Below are 22993 nucleotides of genomic sequence, written 5' to 3' on the forward strand. Positions count from 1 at the left end.
CTGAAGCAGTTATTCCCATGCTATATAATAATTTCACACTTAAATCATTCACTCAAAGAAGATAAGCTACTAAACAAACTAATGCCGCTTCCATGCACTTGTGTAAAACACTTCCAACATTTCTTGCTTTGTTTTAGATCTGCATGTTTAGGTTTGTGCTTCTGACACATCAAAATCCAAGATCTGCACTCCTGCTCGAAAGGCACAGAATCACTGAACTCCAAATGTCAGCAGTTTGTGATGACAGAGACTGCGCTGCTTTATATAACCTGAGCCGATTCTTCCCCTACTGTAAAACGTGTAGCTCCATTGTCTTCATTGGAATATGCTGACTGATGCCAGGTGAGGATTTAGCCAAAGGTCTCTACTTTCACCATTTTGGATCTGTGAATTCTGGTGAGCAGTTACAACACCGTCACATTTATTGTATTTTTATTCTTTTTACGGTGTGCTAGCTAGCTAACAGAAAGATGGGGAAAGCCAAGGCCTGTGCCCCAGAGAGCTTACAGTTTAATTTTAGTCATGATATAGGACAAAGATTACAGTAATAAGATCCCAGATTCTCAGTTTTGGTCTGTGCCCTTTGTGGGGTTCCATTGCAAATTAAAATTTGTAGGGTTTCTTTTGAAGTGAAGTACTTTTTGTGGGCAATGATGCAGAAGTGAGTTTAAAGGCGAGGAGATTTCAGCAAGAATTTCTGCTATAAAACCCAGGATGGATGTCACAGGAAATCAGGGTGAGGCGAGAGATCTGATGATCACGGATGCAGGATGAAGTGAGAGGTGCAGTGACTGGGGACATAAGCTATGTTGAGAGGTATGGTGACAGGGATACAGGATAAGGTGACAACTGTGGTAACGGTCACATGCTGATGTGACACTTATAGTGACCCTGGGCTACAGAGTGAGGTGACACATACTGTGACCAGGGGTGAGGTAGGGCAAGGGATCAGGTGTAGCGTCTGGGTGTGTGTGAATGCAAGGCCCGGTAACAGGTCTGGTGAGTATGGAGTGAGGGGACAGGTGGAGTTACTGCAGGGATACGGGACATAGTGTCAGGTTGAGTGTCTGGAGTAGAACAGGGGCTGATGCAAGACAATGCCGGGAGTATCTGGGGCCTGCTGTAGTGCAGTGTGAATGGAACAGCACCGTACATTGATTTGCTAGCAGGTGTTGTCAGATGCTACCGGTGGGGTGCTCTGCTCTGTTCAATGTTGGTATCACTCGGCTGCGTGCGTGTGTTCCCTCTGTGTGCTGTCCCAGCTCTGCGCAGATCGCTGACACAGCAGACCCGAAGAGAACCCCCAATGACCACAGAGTCTAGTAAGGTACGAAGGCACGTCGGCCAGGTTTATTGTCGAAGAAAAGCACAGGCTCCAGCTCCCCGGCAAACGTAGTCCAAGGCGCTGCTAAGATACAGCTAGCCAGTACATATGTACTCCTTGACAATGGACTCAGCTCAGTCAGTGGCGGGACTTTCCACTGCCCCCTCGGCTGGACAAAGACACAGGTACAAACAAGCTACACATCACACCTGACGTATGAGGTGCAACCCCTCTATGTAGCTCGGTGCCGCCTCTCACCTTGTACATGTTGGTTTGAACAAACCAACTCTATCCATCATATTCCCCTTTTGGCCCTGTCATTGGGATGGGTCAGCCTGTTCTTGTTGTTTGTGTGGAATGTACAAGTATGTAAATGTTCTGATATCTAGTGTTCAGCACCTTTTAGGTACGTATCTTCTTGCAGCATCAGCCCTTTCCTTGCCAGCTTCTGTGAGCAGGGCCTGCCTCTGGCTCACAGCTTAACTTTGCTTTATGTTAGCAAAGTCTTGACCATTACTTTAATTTAGGCCTCAGGCCTCATACCAGGCCTCTGATACCAAGGTTTATATCTTAGGGCCTCCTCTTACTACAGCAGGCTTGTTTCCATTTGGAAAAATTCTAGAATGGAAGACAGGAGAGGAACAGTTTGATCCTAGACTCACACGTTGCAGTAAAAACATGATGTGAAGAGGTCTTTGCTGCTGGGAACATAGGTCACCTCCAAAGGATCTGTGCTTTCTTGCTTCCAATAATCACTAAATTGAAATGATACTGAAAAAAAAATAGCGTCAGGAACTGGAGCCGCAATGTGTGAGGTGAAGGTTTGTGTTTGTACTGGGACTTTAAGTTTAAAGATAAAATCTCTCCACTGGACTGCTACGTGCCCCCCGCCCCCGAGGAATAGTTCACTTTGGTTAGCAAGACTCTGCATATGGGAAACCACATAGGAAGAGAATGGTCCTTGAATTTGCTTAAGAAATAATTCCCAAGAAATCAGTAGTTACGAACAATTAAGTCCCCGTGCTAGGTTAGCATCTGAGACAGGAAGCTATAATGCATCAGGTATTAAACCTGAGGAGAAAAGCTTGTGTTCCTGCTATTAAAAGCCATTGTCAAGAGCACTGTGCTGTGGAGCTAAAGGGCAGGAGCCTCGTTCTTGGGGGTCCCTGCCGCTTTGCACCTATTCGAATGCAGGACACACTTGGCTGGACTGATAATATTTATTCAAGGGCTTGTTAAGGGACATGGAAAAATGTGCTTTTTCGTCTTGAATTTATCAGCCTCAGCCTGATAGCAAGAGGGGATCCGAATGCAATTCAAAGAGTAAAAATGATAAAAGAAACATGTACAGGCTTTTCCAGGTATTCTGTAAGCTGTTTCCAAGTAACCTTGTGCATGGTAATGTACTTTGTCCTGAGATTTTGCAAAGGCCTGAATAGTGTCTTTTGTGCAGATAGGTGCATGATCTGGATGCCAAGAAGTGAAATAACTTCCTTTGCCTTCCCCACGCTGGATTTTCTACATCTAGAATAATCACCACTCTCTCATTCAAATCAAAATGAGTTGGTGGTTTGGGGATAGAATCTGTAATGTCTATCTGCTGCTTTCACTTCACCCGATGCAGTTTGGCCGATGACATGGGGCGACAGAAAGAGCTCCATTATTGTTGTATATGGAAGTTTTTCCAGAAAGTTTCTTGTTAGTTTCTCAGCTTCCCTGAATGGTACAAAGGTTTTAATATTTTTGTATGAGTCCTATCTCTACGCATGAATGAATAGAAACACACAGATCAATAGACATGGGATAGCAGGATAGCTGCAGAGAGATGTACACCTAGCGGATATACATCACAGGTTCCTTAAAGATGTGCTGCAAAGCTTTTTAAATAAAAGATGTTTAAGAACCTAAATTACTAACAGGAGGTGTGTGCAGGCTTAAAAGTTCCACTGACATACATAGTTTGTAAAGGGACTTGAGTTTAAGGTTCTGTGCCTCTTCTGTGAGGACTTGTACTTTCATAGACATCTAAGGCAGTGGTTCTCAACCAGCAGTACATGCATCCCTGGGGGTACATAGAGCTCTTCCAGGGGGTACATCGACTCCTCTAGATATTTGCCTAGTTTTACAACAGGCTACATAAAAAGCACTAGCCAAGTCAGTACAAACTAAAATTTCACACAATGTCTTGTTTGTACTGTTCTCTATACTATACACTGACATGTAAGTACAATATTAATATTCTGATTTATTTATTTTATAATTATATGGTAAAAATAAGAAAGTTGGCAAGTTTTCAGTAACAGTGGCTGTGACACTTTTGTATTTTTATGTCTGATTTTGTAAGCAAGTCGTTTTTAAGTGAGGTGAAACTTGAGGGTAAGCAAGACAAATCAGACTCCTGAAAGGGGTAAAGTAATCTGGAACGGTTGAGAGCGACTGATCTGAAGCAGTACAGGGCTTGCAGGGGAGTACGCTGTCTGTCTGCCGTGTGGAGAATGGCCCGTTAGGCTGAAGATATCAGCCCACAAAGCCATTGAGAGCAGGAGCTACCCCACAGCAGGTTTGATAATTAATTTTAAAAGGGTGTGAGCTTCTGTCTTTGTCCCAGCATTTCTAAGCTATGGTAATTCGTGCAGTTTGTGTATTCCCCACTGGAGGATAGCGGGGGAACTGAAAACAGGGAGTATTGCTGTTTGGGGCAAGCAGTTTGTTTATACAGCCCACTACAGCTAGTGTGAACCTGGTGGCTTTATTTCTTTTACTCTTTCATGGGTCAGACTGGCCTGTCTTCTGAAAAGGTCAAACCACTGCAAAAGTGACACATGCGGCGGCAGTTTCTTAAGGTCTGAATAAGGCTCTTAGCAATTTAGGATCCACACACTACAGGATTGCATTAGTGCTTGAGAATCAGAAAGTGAAAGTGACTCAAATTAGACCAGACCAGCTTCATTGCTGAGGGTGAGTGTGAAGTGCAAAAAAATAAGCAAACCACATCGGTATTGGGAAGCAAATAACATTTCTCATATTCTTTGTTTTATAATCTGGAGTGATTGTAATAACACAAGTAAAAGTATTAATCTTTTAAACTAGTGTTTTTATCGTTCACTTTTTGTTTGTTGTACTAATTATTTGTGCCTTTCCCCTTGTAAGCCTCGAGTTATTTGTCCAGTTCATCCTATGCAGATGAATAGGATTAGTACAGGAAAATGGGAAGAATTGTGTGTGTGTGTCCTGTATGAGTGGAGTGAGGTACACTGTGAATTCCAACATGCCAAGGGAGAACATTCCTGTAAAATCCACGTAGGTGTCACTAAGCATTGACACTTGTTCAGATGAAATACCACCAACATAGATTCTTGAAAATGGCCGTTTAAAGGTTGTCTAGCTGCATTGTACCTACTCAGGATGCCACAAACAGAGGCAACATAAGAATTTTGAATTAATTATTTTATATTTGATCCATAACTCTTGAAAAGTTTCTGCAAATAAGGATCATCGTGCTTTTTTCTATTCATTAAAGTCTGCTGTTTGCCTATTTATCTGTCTGTCTAGAATAGATGCCTAGGTATGATGAATTTCATGGCAGAAGCAAAATGGCATAGTCATTTGATGCAGAATATATTCATTTTCTGTCCCTTGTAAACATTTCAGAGTGCAAATGCAAAAATGTTTAAAAATACAATAACCCAAAAGGAGTCTTGAAGGGAAGAGAGAACACTGCTCCATTGTCTTTCTGCAGCAAACTCTTTCCTTGCACGTCACTGGAATGTCTTTTTGCGGTATCTGTGCCCTGAAAATATATGGAGTACAGTTTCTGAAGAGAAAATAGAAAGTGTTTGCAGTGGAGCTGCAAACAAGGAAGGTAAAATGGTCGTGAGTGGTTGCAGTTCTTGCATGAACTGCTTTTCAAAATCCCGCACATTCTCAAGAAATGTAGAGAAAAAAATTTCCTCTCTCACCAAAGGTTTGCCTGTCAGTGATCAGGTGTCATGGAGACCAACACTCGAAATGTATTCTTATTTCTCTCTCTCTCTCATACACTATATGTATATTGTATGTGTTTGTATTTGTGTGTGTATATATATACACACACACACACACACAAAGGATCCAATTATGCCCTCAGTTGTATCTAGGCCCCTTGTGTATATACATTGCAGCTGTGACCATCTGAATGAGAGAGATTTAAAAAACAAACAAACATGACACACATACACAAATCTTTTTTCAGAAGGGGAAGTTTAAAACTGCCTTCAAATTAATCCCAAAAGAAGGGATCTCTCTCCCCCTGAGTGGGACTTGGCAGGTGCATATGTGATTTATTCACACACAAACACCCAGTAGGAAAATACTTTGTGTGTATGTACTGTGTGGTATATACTGTGCTCCAGGGACAGATCTTGAGAATGTTTAAAGGAGAAAATTTCAATCGAGGACTCTGAAATAAACCAACAAGTTTCAGTGGGTTGGATCCCTCAGCAATTCTTTTCAGCATGTAATGTATTTTGAATGTTGTAAGGAAGGACCATAACCAGAGCAACTCAGCCATCTGGAGAGAGGCATGTTAAAAACTAAAAAAATTAGAAGGCTGTTGCCTGGGTCGCTGGCCATTGAACAGCCCCGGACAGGATGTGTGAATGTTGCTTAAAGCAGGGGCGTCACTTTCTTTTTCTTCCTCCCCTTTGTAATAATTCTTTATCCAAATACTTGTAGTAAATGAAACCTGCTGCAGTGAAAGGTGCATTATCTATTCTTGGCCACTCCTCAGGTCCTTGGTGGTCCTAATGTCTAGTGTGTTGAGGGGTAAATATTTGGCCACTGTGCTAGCCACTTCTGCACAGCCCCTGAGTGACCCTGCATTCATTAGCTGGGAATTTCAGTGCTTTGAATCTGATTGAATCAAAATATTGTTTTTACAAGTTGATGAAGGCTTGATTGATGTGGGTCCTGCTGATTCTTTAAAGGATTAAATTGTATGTACAGATTACAGACTCCTGCCTGTCACTGCTTAAATGGGAATTGTTTTTAACAAAGCTTTTTAAAAAAAGTCCCATAATCTGGTGTGTGTGTGTGTGTGTGTCTGTCTGTCTGTGTCTCTCTCTCTCTCAATTCCAGTCAAACTGAAAGTCTCCTTTTCATGCGAGTACCATCCCCTCTCCCTGAGCAAGGGCAGGAAATAGATGGAATCTCTCGGTTCCAAGCTTTGCAAGGCTGGGAGGAGGTGGAGAGCACAATTCACCTCTCGCTGAGACGGCTATCAGAGGCACTGAGCTGTACAACTTTGCTGCTGACCCACACAATCCCATGGGCAATAGCAAGGAGCTATCAGGTCTCTAGCCCTCCCTCATGCAGAGAGGGAGGGGCAGGCGGGGAGCAAATAGATACACTGAAGAGGGTAAATGGAGATCTGGGGAGGATCTCCCGCAAGGTACTGGTGCTGGCAGTTGACCAGGAAAAGCTTAAACTGTAGGTTATGTTAAAGAAAGAATTCAGCGGGCAGTTATTTTATAAAGAGAAAAGCACTGCAGACAGAAAGTTCCTTTCCTTCATATGTGGGACAGGTTGGGGGTTTTGTTTTTTGTTTTCGTCCTAGAGACTTACAAAACCATAATCTCATTTCACTGTAAACCTGTGAAATCGAAAAATGGCTTGTTCCTATCACTGCTGTGCTGTATAATGAATCAAACCCAACAAAGATCTAAAAGAAACAATCAGAGGAAAACAAAACTTAGCATGGGCCTTGCTGAAGGATGTACAGGATGCATCACTCTACTAACTGTTTAAAATGGGCACATGGCCACTTTCAGAATTACTGCTCTTTGGATTTACTGTTGCCACTGAGTCTCTTTGGGAGAGTGAGATATGGCTGTGGCCGCCCTGTGCCAAGGGTGAGCTCCCACTAAGACAAGGGCAAGGGAGGAAATAGGGGAGAGGAGTGTGTTTAAAAGCCATCAAGGGAAGAGAGAGTAATAGAACAGCAAGCACATCACCATAATTGCTTGACATTTCACCCAAAACACATCAAACACAAGAGCAAGTGATTCTAAAATGAAGAGAAGGAAGCAAACTTTCCGAATGAAGATCCAAGGAAAGCAGCCACCAGAGTCGGGCCAGGGTGAAATCCTCCATGGCAGTAGATAACGCTCCCCACCAAGCTGGAGGCATTCTGGCCACTTCTTGACTTTTTTTTACTTTTCCTTGAAAAACACAGCGGCCCTTGGTTGGTTTGTATATGGAGATGTTTTACACCACGAAGTCCTTCCACCATTGTCTAGCATTAGTGTATGAATAATGGATCTCAGCCTCCCAGCCAATTCTTACTGCCAGGAGAACCATGTTTGTGGAAATAATTAAATACAAGTAACAAAAATATAAATGAACAGTAAGCCACCAAGCCTCTCATGTATGCAAAAGACTCTCTTCATTGAGGGGGAGCCAAGCATTTTGTAGCTAAGGAAAAACACAATTATCTAATGACCTGCATTCCAAGGACATGAAGAACAACCGTATGATAGACACAGGACAAAGGTTGTTTTTAGGGGGCGCTGCTCTACAATAATTTGTTCACAGCACAAACTTACAAATGTGTGTCGTAGTGTGTGATCCTTTTGGGATTGTTGTTTGAAAATATACTTTGGAGCTCTTCTATTTCGTCTGTTTGCATGGGCTGTCGCAAAGAATGGCATTTGATGGTCGTGAGTTCTGGGGGGAGAGAAGCGGATTGTGTTCTGTGTTTTGTAGGGGCCTGAATTCTGTTGGCTGTCAGGGGTGGCTGCTGCTGAATTTTCTTTTTGTTTTTGTAACTGGTGTCAGGGCACCTAGATCTCGTGGCTAGGCCTCCTCTTTTGTTGTAGAAATCTAAATAAATTAATTCATGCTGCTTAGCGTGGACACAGGTTACAGGATATTGGCACAAAACAAGAGATTTTCTCTAAACCAGAGGATGGGCTGTCACCCAATCCATCATAAGTCAAAGGGCCTTATCCTGGAGTCATTGTCTCCGTATTGTAAATTTACAAAATTCTAGGCCAAGTGGGCTCAGAGTATGGCCTACAGCTGACCTCTGTAGCATAGAGCTGTAAACAAATTGCAGACCCCTTCATTCACTCCTGCCCTGACAATTTGATCTGAGTGACCAGGCTACAGAGCATGTTAAGAACTAGTCGCTATGGTCGCAACTTCATACTACAAGTGAGGGCCCTGTAAACTGCTTCATTTTATACAAAATATGGATGTTCTTCAGTGTGTGTGTATGTGCGTATATAGTTAATGATATATTTTATTAACCACCAAAACTTCCTCCAGATGCTGAACGGATACAACCTAGGTTTGAAAAATGCACTGCAATTTGTTTCTGAGAGATTGTGTTTTTGTAGGATTGTGAAGTACGGGGAATTGGGTTTTGCCTTCTGGATGAAGCAGGAGCACTGAGGAGTCTATTACTTCCACGCTCTGTCTCTCCTTTGACACCGTGTAGCATGAGAACGTAATAATGAGTTCATGGAATGGTTTCAAGAAACATTTTGTCCAGAAGGGATATGTTGTCGAATAATCCAGCCTGGCGAGCATCCCTCTAGTACCTGGCTACTTCTGTAATAAAGAATTGCCAAGTTGAAAATAGGTTTCCAGGGATTCATCTTGGTATTTAGCTATAAACTGAAGTTATCATCCTTCAAATTACAAATACTAACCGGTTAACCTCACACACCCCTCTGAGGCAGGGGAGTGGTTTTATCTGCATTTTACACAAAAGGAAACTGAGGGACCTGCCTGTGGCCAACAAAGGGGTCAGTCTTGGAGCTAAGAATAGCACTCTGGTATTCCTGGTTCTCGGTGACCTGCTCAGACCACTAGTCCACACTTCACACTAAGAATACAATGTACATTATAAATGTCTGTCTTGTAGCTATGGATAGGCTTGTGCATTTTCCCTACCTATGCCCAATTCTAATAAACTAACTGCACTTTGTTGATTTCTAATTCAAATTATGGCCCAACACAGCCTTCCATTTTTCCCAACAAAACTTTCTGATAGTGATTGTAGCAATATAATTTTATTGATTATAGTTATTCTATGGATAAAGCAAAATTATACTGGAAGATGTGCCAGGAGGCTGTTGATTTTTGGTCTTTCCCTCTTCCTGTTAATCCTGTTAGGAACTGGTGGGTTTGTTTAGCTTTATACACCTCATCAGTCATCACCTGAGTCTGAGGGTGAAGATTCTGCAGAAACTTTGTCCCATTTTGGCATTTAAGTCCTCAGATTTTTCCTTGCCTAGAAGACAGCTGGACTGAGGGCTGGGGCTCTGGTCAGCGGGTTGCACACTATATCTCCAGTATTTTCTTTAATCTAGGTATTTACCAAAGCTACTGAATTCAAACTTGTTCATAATGTACCCAACAAATAAACAACAGCACAAGATTTATTATACTCTGCCTTTCTCCTGTCTTGTGGTGAGGATTCAGCAGCTATGGTGAGAAAAGGTTTTAATGTATTTTTTATCCTCTACATGTTTTTCATAATTTCCAATAGATATATTTTAAATAGGTGTCATATTGAAATGACCCTTCCAAACTCAGCGATTCTGCTGCTGCCCGAGCCATGCATTCATTGTCTCCGACCACTTGGCTGATTCTGATGAGGAAACACATGCTCGTGTTCTGTCTTTTAACACTGGACTGATACCCACAGGCCTCTCCCTAAGAAATCTATTTTTCATTCAACAATTTTTTGTAATAATTGTTCATGCTGATTTGAACACGTTTTAATTTGTTTTTGGATCTGAATTGGTTCAAGAAGAATAACATTTGTAACAAATATAGATTTTTGCCATGGATTTTTTTTCATTTAGATAATCACTCACCAAAAAGTGAAATCCTCCATTTTCAGTGTAAGAAGTCTAGATTTAATAACAACGTTGCATGTATTTCAGTATATTTTAATATTTTCTTAAAGTGTGTGTGTGTGCTGAGATGTGTGCAGTATACAGTTATACAAGATGCAAACAGACTTTAATAACAAATTAAAGAGCAGTTTGTATTCATCTTAAAATAGCCCACAGCTAAATGCAAGTAAATATCTCTGCAGCCAAACTGAAATGTGCATGGACGGGGTTTCATCATTTAGCCTCCAGATTACAAGTTACATAATTTTTAAAGGTTTTTTTTTTAAATATAGACTCATACAATGGGGTTTGCTTATTTCTTGTATGAATCACAGTTTTATTTAATACAGAAAACGATTCAGATATTCTTTTTCACTCATGCTAAGTATTTAGATTTCCCTTTTTGTCATTCTTAACTCAGAAAAGAGAAGAAAAATGCATTTGTAATTGTTTAAAATTGTCAGTAACATTTAATTTCTATCAACAATTTCTTAATTGTTGCTTTAAAAAGCAAAGCTTCAACGTGTCAGTCTAAACTGCACAACAAAAGGTTTTTTAAGAAATCACAAATTATGCTGTTAACATTTACCAATTTCAGTAACTACTGATTAGATTAGAGATAATTATTCCTCATAATTTCACCACTGAAAAAGCTATATGTCTAGTCATATCAGAACATCTAAACGAAATTATAGAGAAACAATTTCTTTGCACAATGTTTGCAGACTTATTCAAGAATGAAAGATTGAAGGTTTTAATTTTATCCAGTATTTCTTTAATTAAAATCTCTTACAAATCTAAAGTTTTAGATCTGATTTGGCTTTTCTATTGCAAAACACCACAATCTCTTTAGAATAATTTTATAGCTGTGTTCCTTAGAATAAAAGTAAAATAAAATATATCTAATTTTAATATATTTCAAGTTATTTTTCAAATCATTTCTTTATAAAACTGAACAAGGTGTAACTAATAGTAATATCTGCCATTCTGCATTTCCCCCCACAATTAAATGAAAAGCAAATGATATTAATGGGGTGAAATACATGTGCAGAAGAAAAGTGGAGAGATTTAAACTGTGCAACTAGTTTAAAATGGAAATGTAGGTGAACTTCTTTGTCGTGTTTTAAATATTTCAAATGAAGTCTTTTAACAGCAATGTGAAGAATGGCTTCAGCCCTAAAAAAAGAGTGCCCTGCTTCTTCAACAAAGAGCTTTGACTTTAGTTAAGAACTCAGGACTATTATCAAAATTAGAAATGTCATTTTCTGCATTATTTTAATGGCAAGCTTACCTTTAGTAGGATATGTCCTTTCTGACATGATATAAATGTTTTAAAATAAAAAAAGCATTGAGGGAATTAGAGAAACATTTTAATCTTAATTATTCATAAATAGCTACCTCAAGTCCATTTTCACAAAATGTCAGTTGACCAAAAACATGCTTATTTTGCATGAGAAAAAGAATATTTATGCTGTAAAAGAATGCTAAATCAATGTATATTTAAGTTAAAATGAAATTTGCAAATCAGAAACAACCGTCTATCACAAAATTCCATTAACAGCACAGCATTTGCCACAGAAAATGCAACAATGTTATGAATTTGTTAACTCTTTGGCTAACTGACTGAAGAACCTCATGATAAGGGACCGTTATTCTTTATCAAGAATTTGTCAGGAGGTCTTTGATAACTTTATCTTAAATATTTGGTAAAAGTCCAGTTGTTTTAAAAATATTTATCAGTAAAGTTCCAAGATGCAAGTGCAAGTCATGTAAATATTTGAGAAGCTTTATAATAATTTTCCTAATCTCTGCTCAAGAGACATGGACTGACAAACAGACATTTGAATATACTGCACGCTTCTAAGTTTAACAAATTCTGTCTATAGAGATGTCTAGAAAAGACTTCCTATTCAATTGCTAAGTAAATTTCACAGCAAATGATCAGTTTGTTCTTTTAACTATGCAGATTAAGGTAATAAAATGGAGTTTTCAGGAGGAATTAATTGTTCCTCTCAACCATCCTAGTACCCATGCTATTTGTGTTCATGCTGTCCTGCATGGCTGCTTGTATGTTTGTATATATATACAGGTTTCATTGGCAGACCTAATTTCAGAATACATAATGCATGATTTTGAAACCAATTTGTTATTGTAATAAAATATTTTTAGGAATGCATGGAGGTACTTGAGAGAAGAATGTTAAATTATACATGCATTGTGGCCGAGTGCATTTATTTAGCTCAGTGTGCAGGTGAATCTCCCCATGACCTTGGCACTTACAGGGTAGCATAGAATAACAATCAAAGCTAGGATTGGAAATCCTACCATTTCCAAATATTAACAACTTCTTTCAAAGGAAATGCTGATTTCAGCATTTATGTTAATGGAAACATCAGTATCCCTTTCAGAGACCTTTAAAAAGAAGCCATGATCTTAATAGGATTAAAAGCCATGCTTTTTTATTTTCAAAATGCTAATTTGTTTTCTGCATTCTGTTTTCATATCAGGTCTTGTTATTCAGTACGCTGGGATCTAGGGGACACTGAAAGCTGCCAGAAATGCATTGGTAATGATAGGAAAGCTACATAAAAGGTTTCTGTCAGAAAGGAATTCTATATTCTTCCCGAGCAGAGTTCCTCCATTCCTGTTAGTCGGTTTGAGAAACTAAATGCAGTGGTGCTGTTAGGGTGGGGTGTGTGGAGGAGTTTGCTTTGTATTTCTCTCTGTTGATCCTTTCACATTAAGGAACAAACATTAGTTATTAGAGGTGCATTAATTGACACAGTCTGTGACCCATATTAGTGAGAAGAACTGATTTGTCCAGAGAAGTTTGGCTGTGAAATTCCGAATAGCCTGAGGCACCTGACATTCTGTAATCTGCTTATTTTTGCAGGCTTTCACAAGCAGCTCTCCCATCGCTGTTCATGCTGAACAGTGGGGTGTAGAGAGGAGGCCAGAACAGAGATAATCATTTACCATGTAATTTGTTTTGAGATTCCTTTGATAGATTTCAAAACCGAAGCATCCTGCAAGAGAACATAGCCCTTAAAACCTTTAAGTCAAGCCGGTTCTGTGCTTGGTGGTGGGTTATGCAGTGTGTCTCAGCAGGAGACCACCCTAACGAGTGGACACCCAAGGCACTGACCACTATCAATGGGGACCCTCTATTTATTTAATGGCTTTTAAACATTGCTTCTATTCCTTTTTCTCCTACAATGACTCTTATACTTAATGCTGTCAGTGTGGGAGAAGAACAGTGAAAGTACAGTTCAGTGCAGGTTGATGAAAACCATTTGCAGCAATCAAGAGAGGCAGGTAATTTTCTGGACAGATTTGTTTTGTAAATGAGGTGTTCCATTTGTGGAGCTCAGGCTTTATGCTTTGCTGGTTAGCAGGTGTGCTGATGTACCAGAGCTTTCACGTGTTCTGCACTGGTTAGGGGATATTCCTTCTGTTCACAAACTTTTGTTTCAATGACTCCACAAAGGCATGAAACTGAGGGATTTTATATTCAGAATATCAAACCTTTCATCCAAATGGGGAAAGGATCTGAAGGAAAAAGTAGTGGGTTTTGTATCTTCTTGTGATTTTAATATTTGTTACCTGGCCTATAATTTGTTTTCTAAGTAAAGAAACATAAGGGAATTTTGTTAAAGAAAAACCTACTGTGAATCATCCCCAGCTGCCAGCAGAAACCCAGGAGGCGATTTTTTTTTCACTTTTTTGCTTTCAAAGAAGATATTTGCATTCTTCCCTCCACCTTTTCTTTGTTGTTGAACTGACATTGTTTGCAAGGATCCATGTTGCTTCTCGTGCTTAATTGATTTCTAAAAGTTTTCTTCCCATTTAGAACAGTTGTTTTTGACTGTTTTCCAGTTACAAGGGCGGAGAGTCACATAAAAGAAACTGTCGTCTTTGCTTTGTTACTTTGTGTGGTGCAGTGGTTTACATTTAATGTCTTTTTTTTTTTTGTAATAACCTTTGGATTTCTCACAAAACTCAAGGAGTTTGTCCAAATTCTGGGATCATTACCAACTTCTCTACAGGTCACATTTAAAGGTATTTAGGCACCTTACCATGCAGATAGAGAGCTAGTGGGATTTTCAAAAGCACCTAACTCCCATGGAAATCAATCCTGCTATATGCATATCTGCATCTTTAGGCACCTAGACACCTTTAAAAATATGGCTCTGGGTCCTTACAGAGATGACACAACAATCTGTGGCCATGGAAATCTTTAGGGCTATGCCTTTCACTGGCTATGGTTGTGCTAGAAAAAGCACAAATCTGTGGGTGAATAAAGCTTTGGAAAGGCCCCTTAAACTTATAAAATTGTAACTGAATAAGTGCCTTGAGATGACAGGTCAGGAAACTCTTAAATTGGATGTTAGTTCCTCACAGCAAACTCTGTGTCTTCCTCTTTGATGCCCAGCACAATGCCCTGATCCTGAGTGGGGCCTCTGGGTGCTACCCGAATACAAATAACACTTATCATAACAAACACAACATGCTGGTTTTATAATACATGACTTTTCATTGAGGGCTTAAAATGGTCTCAGAAGTGCAGGGTCTGTCAGAGTTGGATGATGGAATCACACTAGTTTGCAACAGTTCTGTAAGGGAGATGGGGGGAAACCTATTGAAATGCATTTGTAATACTGCTGCTTGGTCTGCCAGCAGGCTGGCACGTTTTAATAGCAGAGAACAGAAGGAAAGTGGATAACAAAGTGAAATTTGCTAATCAGGATGCTGTATGACTTCAGTAGTCACCAAGAGGGGTGTGAGGACAAACCCAGGCCCATAACGGGGCACAGCATGCTCTGAAATACTGATCCGCAAAGTGCAAAACCAAAGTCAGCAGACAGACAATGAACCAATGAGATTTCTTACAATTTGCATTGAATGTAGAAGCCCACTTATGGTGCATTTATGTATCACAATATAGTGTCCTGAGAAGATCAAGAATCTTACAGGAAAATATTCCTGTCACAGATTCAGGGGCTCTGCTCTATGCGCTGGCCTTTAACCAGTTTTCTAGGAGTCACCCTTCGGCGTTCTGGACACGAAGGCTCCCCACTATTCCACAGCAGTTGGCCCATGGGTGCCACAACTCCAAGACATGGCCTTCAGGCTCCAGTGATTCATGTCTCTGGCTCCCTGCTGCCAGTCCAGCCAAGCAAGACGACTCTGGGAGATTTGTTCTACCCCTTCAGGGTGCAGTGCTCTCGGAAAATCAGTGCAGCGACACCAGGCAGCCTTTCAGAGCAAAGTAACAGTTTCTTAGTCACCTGGCATACAGAATCTGAAAGTGTTTGGGTTAGCGTGAGAGAGGCAGACAGAGGATTTGGCTCCTGTTGGAGGAAGCCAAGGCTTTGCCATTTTCTATTTCCCCGGTGCCCATCCTTGCCCGCTCTGCCCCCTTTTGTCTCTCAGTCTCTGTGTCTGTGAGCCCTGTTCTTATCACAGGTTCCTGTCACCACCAGGCCATTGTCCTTGCACTGTAAAGCCACGCTGAGTTCACATGTTCAGCTGCATTACGTGTCAGTTATATAGTCACTGGGGTTCCCACGGTGGTCCTGGCTCCTCTATTGGTATGTGTTGCTTCCGGGTAGCCCTTGCTGACTCATTAATGCTACTCCAGAGAGCTGTGTGACACACACATCGTGCTTCCCCTCTGTCCCAGGGGGAAAATCCGTGCCCCATCCCAAGGGGTAATGGTTCTCAGGGGATGGATACAGAGTCATACAGATCATTCATAAAATGTTACAGAAAATTCCCACACTTGTCACAGTCCCAAAGTGGGGATGGGCTGTGGTGTGCCCAAACGGAAAGCAGGACTTCAGATTCTGGCCTTGCCAATTAGACCCAATTCAGCATGTCTGGACCCCTATACAGCCCATTTCCCAATGGGCATTGGTTTCTGTGCCTGAGCACACAGCAGGATCCACCAGCCCAAGAACTGCTGTTAACATTTGAGCACTTTGGTTTTTCGTACCATGTGATGTGTTTTTAAACATCATCATCATTCTGTGATTAAAGGATTTTACTGATAATTGCAAAATGAAAAGAACTGCAAACTCCCCACCTGTTTCCCTTTGTTCAGCTGCATTAGGCAGCTGATGTAACACCCCACCCCCTCCAAGATGTGTACTAACAGAGTGATATAGTTTACAAAATCATATAAGAACTACTCAAATCCCTTGTAAATATTCTTAGTGAAGCTGTCTCGCTCAGACCTCTGCTGGAGAGGCTATGGAACTAGAGATACTCTACTGCATATACCATAAATTTCCCCACATTTCACTCTGATTTTTCAGGTTGAAAGAGGTGGAAATAGCTCATTTATCATAAGGCAGCATAATATTTAAGAACTTTAAAGTTGTGCTTGCTGTTGGTGCAAATCTTTTTGGGCAAGAAGTGACACTTTCTCTAAACTTTATTCTTGTGTCAGATAATCCTGACACCTGAATCCTTCCAGCAAGGTGTAGTGTTAGCAGTCTTCAGTCTTCCTTCTGGTTTTCTGAGAGCAAAATGACTGCCAAAACAATTAGTGCTATCCAAGTGGAAATAGACCTTTATCTCTGGTGTTCACCAGTGGGTGTCCTCTCTACTTTGTTTAGAAAGGATTTCTCTTAGAATTTTATCATAGCTCTGTATGGAAGCTACTCAATCCCATGCAATATAGAGATGCATTTATATTATTAACAATATAAGTGCAAGTTAAAGGATTATGTAACATCATTTCAGGATAATTAGTTTACGACACATTCCTCTTTAATATGTCTCACTTTATAAGAAGTACTGGATGCTGCTGCATAGCAGAATTTTTCCAGAGCCATATTTTGTGTCATTGGCTTTAGAAATGCAACTAAATGGTTTACAGTATCTCAAAAAAGTCTCCTTTATTTGCGGGAAGGATTTTCCGCTTATCTTTCTGTAATGGTGCAGTAGCTTTGCTTGGGGGTGGATTCTGAAGTATCACTTAACATCCATCCATTTCCTTAAGATTCTTGATAACATGGTTTGTATTTCACCACTAATAAATAGGCCAGGTTTCTTAGCATGGCTTTAAAAAACAGTAAATGGGATCCTCTTAATTAGTCTGCATTTTGTTTCTTTTGCAGGGTGCGTATTTTCTTTCTTTCCATCTGTCTGTCTGTCTGTCTGTCTAGAGCAAGTTGTGTTTTCTCTTCTTCCCCCTCTACTCCTGGTAGAGTATGTGGGTCTCTGCTAGGAGGTGGTGGCGTGTTGCTTTCGTCTCTTCCCCTTCCTGTATTATCCAGGCCTGCTGCCAGCCACATTGAGAGTTTACACAGCCCATCACTGGACAGGTCAGAGCATCCAGCTGAGAACTTTCAAAACCAAACTGCGCAGACAGAGAAATTCCCAAACCAGGTGCTTTTTGGACAAATTCCAGAAACCACACTGAGAGAAATATGGTACCCAAAGCCCTGATACTGATTTGACTAATATTTCATTTTACAGAGAAGTGTTTTACTGGAGTAGCCTGTGACTGGTCCCCTTTAGACGTTAAAAATATTCCCACTGTGGCAGTGGCAGAAGCAGAAATGGGCAGAGGTTTAAGTTTGCTTTCTCTGTGTTTTAGGCTTTGGCCAAGTTACCCTGCTGCATGCAGGAGTCTCTTGCTTTTCATTTTTTGAAGCAGAAGTATAAGTCTGTTTCAGGATATAGAAGAGAGACACAAAGCTGCAGCTCAGTCATTCAGATACACACAAAGAGCATAGAGACGGATCAAATCCTCAACATATTTGAAAAAAAAAAGTATTGAAGAACTTAGCACAATATGGGAACTTTCTCTCTCCATGAAATCCACTTTCTAAAATATAATAAATAAATAAAATTAAATTGAATTTAGCAAATCAACACAAAATAAAGAACAGAATTTTTCCATCCGCAGAAAAGTATTGAAAATGGTTACGTCTGTCCCTTCCAAGTAACACACTCTGGGCCAAATTCCTACCTACTCTAAAACCATTAAAGTAAATGGAGTTGTCTCATGCTTGACTTTGGCCCACTGGTGTTTTATGCACTGTGTATCCCAACTGCGTATAGCTGCAGCTCAGATTTGAAATTGTTTGAAACAAGAAAAACTTTTTAATTTAAAATTTGATGATATTTAGTTAGGAAAAAATGCAGAGGAAAGAGGAATAAGAGGAAAAGCGGCTGCTCTGCGGTGGCTCTTTGGTCTGGATGAAAATTGGGAAATGGCCACCACAATCTTGTGATTTGTTTGACTCTGGGTAAAATCGGGTCAAAAAACACAGGTGAAAAGAAGAATCTTGATGGACAAGCTCCGAATTGTGTACTTTTTTCCCTTGGGTCTTTAATAGATGAAATATCAAGTGAAACAAGCCTTTTTAATTTTGTGTATTATGTCTAGCTTTTAATAACAAGGTATGCTGGAATGGAAATAGATAATACTGGTCTTATAAAATGTAACAGCCAGTTCCTGTTCCGAACACAAATCTGCTTGCAGGACCTTGTTGTGGGCTTAGAGCTGACAAGTTTGCAGATGATACCGCTTGCTCCCTAATCAAAGTCAGATGCTATTCCTAAGCAACTTTCTCACTGTCACCACATCTCTTACCACGGAGAAGGGCTAGCCAGAGTCTGTGAGAGACCTTTTTGTTCTGGGAACGTCTGCCATATTTTTTTTATCTTTGTTTTCTGTTAGTTTTTAATTTGAGGGGTTTGCATTGGCCAATGATACATGAGAGTGAATGGGGGAAGTAATCTGAAGGGAGCTGATGTCCATAGGACATCTGTTTAAATTCAGCTTTCAGACAGAGAGAGAAGCCCGTGTGCCTTCAGTTTGTTCTCTGGAAACGGCCCGCAGCGAAAGGAGAGTATTTAGTTTGAGAATTCATTAAATAATTCTGCACACAGCACTTCAAATAGAACACAAGCCCAAGAGAAGAGTTTAGGTCAAATTAAACAGTTCAGTGTGGCTACAGCTGTTGTCAGGGTATTCAGATAGAGAGAACACACTGAACTGCAGATTGAGTGCAATATTTTGTTGTTGTTTTAAAGGCAGCAAAGGAATTTTGATTCTGGGGAGTAAAAGAATATTAATTGGAGGTGTTTATATGATTGTGTGCTTCATGTTTTGCATCGTCCTCTCAGTTCTTCCAAAGAGGAAAATACTATCTCCTATACACTGATTGCTTGTTATTAACTGTCCTGTAGCTTTGTGTATTTAATTGACTTGTTCTCCTCCGCTATGAAATTGGAAAGTATGCAGCCCTTGTCATCCAGCTCTGTGCACTGTGGTGTGGATCTCATGCATTAAATACTGCGTGACAAGAAAAAGTGCTCTGCTTCCGCATGGCAAGAGATGCCCAAAGTGTCGTGTAGTGTGTGCTGGCACAGGGAATTTTGTTTTAGGAGCTCTGTTCCCACGAAAAAATCCTGGTGCTAGACACTTGGTGCATAAACATTTAGGAGTTGGAGTGTCCCCCGTTTACAAAAGGACCTGCTCGCTCGCGCTCTCTCTCTCTCAAAGAAACCCAGTAGGCAGTGGGCAATAAACGTGAAAGTAAAGATGGGAGTCAATGGAAATGTTGTAATGTGTCTGAGCAGAAGCATTAGAAACTGTCCAGAGACGATGAGCTATTCAGAAATTTGCATCCCAAGACTGTGCCCTGCAGCTCCTCCAGAACCTCTTTTCTCTACTGACAGATTTTTTTATTCCCAACACCTCGGCACTTTCAGACTGCGCTTGTGACCCCCTCCCCCCCCCTTGTCTGACACACTGCTTCTCCTTCACTGGTTGTGGATTTATACTTTTTGCTTTACTGCTGCCACTTTTGAGCTCGATTTGAAACGTAAACTCCTCTCCCTCCCCTTGAAGCCAGGAAACAGGCTGGAATATACTGCCCCTAATGAGCAGTTTGAGAGAAACTTTGGTCTAATTTGTACGGTTGGAAGTGGTTGTGATCTCTGATTTATCTCACAACGGGATCATCTTTTAGAACATGATCGTTGTGCTTGCCGGTGGCGTGGACCTTTTTGTTTTGTTTTGGGGATTGTTGTGTAGTGTTGCTCGCTTGCTTAGTAAGTTATTTCTTCACCTGTGTTACTCCCATCGTGAAATCCTGAATTGCTGACAGTTTACTGTGTGCACTGTGACTAGACAGTAGAGTTTGCAAAAGTCTGCAGGCCAGAATTCATCGTAAATGGACTTCATTCCCCCCACCCGCACCACCCAGCACACGCACAGTGTACAGCAGTGATTGTCTCTTAGACAGAAGGTTCCATTTTTAAACAAACTTCATCTCTGCGGACGTTTGACAGAGGTCAGGAAGGTCTGCAGACTCATCCTCTCAAAACAAAACCCCTGAAACATTTGAATTAAGTCACCTCTTGAAACTCCATCCCCCGGCCCGCGCACCCCTCCCCCAAAAATGGATGGGTTTTCTCTGGAGAACAATAAGCCTTCTCCTCTTTTGGTGCCTGTCCAGTGCGGAAGGAAAAAGATGTGGTCAAAGTGGCAGGCTGTCCAGCTTTCTTTTGAGCCAGACAGATGGTGAAGGTTAAGTGACAGCTCTGTGACTGCCTCTTCTGAAGTAATTGGAGATAATTTGTATTTTGAATGAAAACTTGACCACTGTCAGAAGAAAGGAAGGTTAATATGTAAACGACTTTACATTATCCCCTGTTTTGGGTTTTTTTCTTTTTCTTTTTTTTTTTCCTTTCCCCTTTTAGAGCCTTGTTTTCTTTAATCCTTGCTCCAGGCTATCACTAGGCTAGTCTCTGAGCTCGGTGTGACTCGTTTTCGGCTGGGGTTGTTATGAAAGCCAACAACAGCTTATTAAGGCCAGTGATAATCTCTGCTACTGATGCATTGTTGCTTTCCTGAGGTCCAATTAAAGCTGTGCATCTGAAACAAAATCCTAGAAATATACGGCCTCTTACCTAGAACAGTTTGCAAACAAATGCACACGCTGCTTTCCTATTTCTGCACTAGAACTCAGACTGGCTGTATGGGGCAGGTTATTGTATGTGTGCATTTAAGATGTCCCCCCCACACACACTTTTTTTGTGTAGCACTGTGTGGTGATATTAATTGTGGTTTAGGCTTCCTGTTCTGTCCGTAGATTTTTCAGTGGCTCTGGGTAGGGGTTTATTTGCCCAGTAGTAATACCAACAAGTGAAAATAAGAATAAAAGAATAATTTTTAAAAGGCCCCTTTAAATAAAGCACCCATTGTTTGCACTGTATCGGGGGTTTAGGAGACTGATAAAAGGATTGATAAACGCGCATGCTGTTATCACCTGTGCTCTCAAGGTGGTAAGTGAACAGTGAAAGAAGTTTGAAATAATTATAGTGCCTCATTTCAGAGCAGGAAAGGGCACCAGAAATATTGCTTCCCCAGCCATTCTTGTTGCTCTGATCATACAAGCCCTACCAGCTCTTCAACCTCATCCAAGTGCTTTCACACGTAGGCTGCACAGAAGCAGGCGGAGATCAGCTGGAATTTCTTAGTCCAATCCCATTTTTTTTTAAAGGTGGATGCTGAATAGAACAGGTAAGAAAGACATCTGCATTGGCTTGTTCATCCAAACGGGTGTCGTGAGGCCTTTGTAAGGCGCAGGCAACAGGGTAGCTATTTTCATCCCCTTGTATCGTTAGTTTCAATGATATCACTTTAGAAGTGTCTGCATCTCTCAGATGAGGAGGTTTCATTTTTGTAGTCTGAGAATCCCTACGAATATGCTATCAAGAGGTAACTTGTACCTTCACACGGTACGATTAATAAGTTAATTTTTCTGTACTGACCCCAAAAGATTTTTTGTACACAGCAGTGGAGAGGAGACTAGAACAAAAAGTCAATGCTGTTTATAGTGCATTTAAGTGCTCTTTCCACAGGAGTACACAAGCCAATATTGTGCTTTATTCATATACATCAGGTTTATTATGAAGCACATTTTTTCACTAACTTGAGGAAGAAAAAGGAGATGCTGGCTTGTTATTCCTGCCTTTTTCTTAACCATGCAAAGTAAAGAAATGGTTGCAAAACCTTTAGAAGCATTCAAGTACCTCAGTGACTTTCATCAGATGTTCTCTGTACAAGAAAAAGAAAAAAAATCGTTCTATCTTTTTATTTTTACTTTGCTTTAATCTTATTTGATGATGTCTCAACAGGCTGGGACATGCTTTCTTGGATGGCAATTTCACTGCACCATATGTGTCTCTCACAAGATAGCAGAGTGAAATGAGTCTTGGCAGGAAGAGAACTAAACACATCGACAAAGAAAAGAAAAAATTTATTTACTTAACTCCCTGTTGCCTGCATACATTTTTCCCTTGGACTGCATCTGGTGCAGTGATTCAAAGTTAGTTTCTTATAAACATTTCTGTGAAACACAGCCCCACATTTTATTACTCTTTCTGGCCATCTGCCCTATTTTCCCCCTGAAATCCTGGGTTAAGCATTTCAGTGGCTAGATGATGAGCAAGTTAAAGGAAAAGGAAAATCTCTTTTCACCCAAGAATATCCAGGTTGCATGAACATCAGGCCTGAGCTCAGGGAGAGAGATCTGGTCTTACTAAGCTGCAAGAAAGCTACTGCCTTTCTTTAACAACAGCAGCAACAACAAAAAGTTATTTAACAAAGTAAAATTCCTGATGTACCAGCCAATATTCTTCTGCCAGAAAAGCCACCAGCGTTCTTCCAATGAACTCCAGATCTGTTATTTAAACTGTGTCACTGACATAAGACCCACTGGACCGTCCTGGAGTTGCCAGAGGGCTCCCTATCAGT

General features: G+C 40.7%; 1 protein-coding gene across 1 annotated transcript in view; it reads left to right on the plus strand.

The window, feature by feature from the left end:
* The window catches only part of ZFHX3 (zinc finger homeobox 3), a 1205541-nt gene that overhangs the window by 506732 nt on the left and 675816 nt on the right, over window positions 1-22993 (plus strand). Inside the window, exon 6 of the mRNA XM_039503280.1 lies at window positions 138-342. The gene's annotated coding sequence lies outside the window, so the exon portion shown is untranslated. The remainder of the gene's footprint in view (window positions 1-137; window positions 343-22993) is intronic.

This window comes from Mauremys reevesii, linkage group 16, assembly GCF_016161935.1.
Source record: "Mauremys reevesii isolate NIE-2019 linkage group 16, ASM1616193v1, whole genome shotgun sequence".
In the NCBI taxonomy this organism is placed as follows: Eukaryota; Metazoa; Chordata; order Testudines; family Geoemydidae; genus Mauremys; species Mauremys reevesii.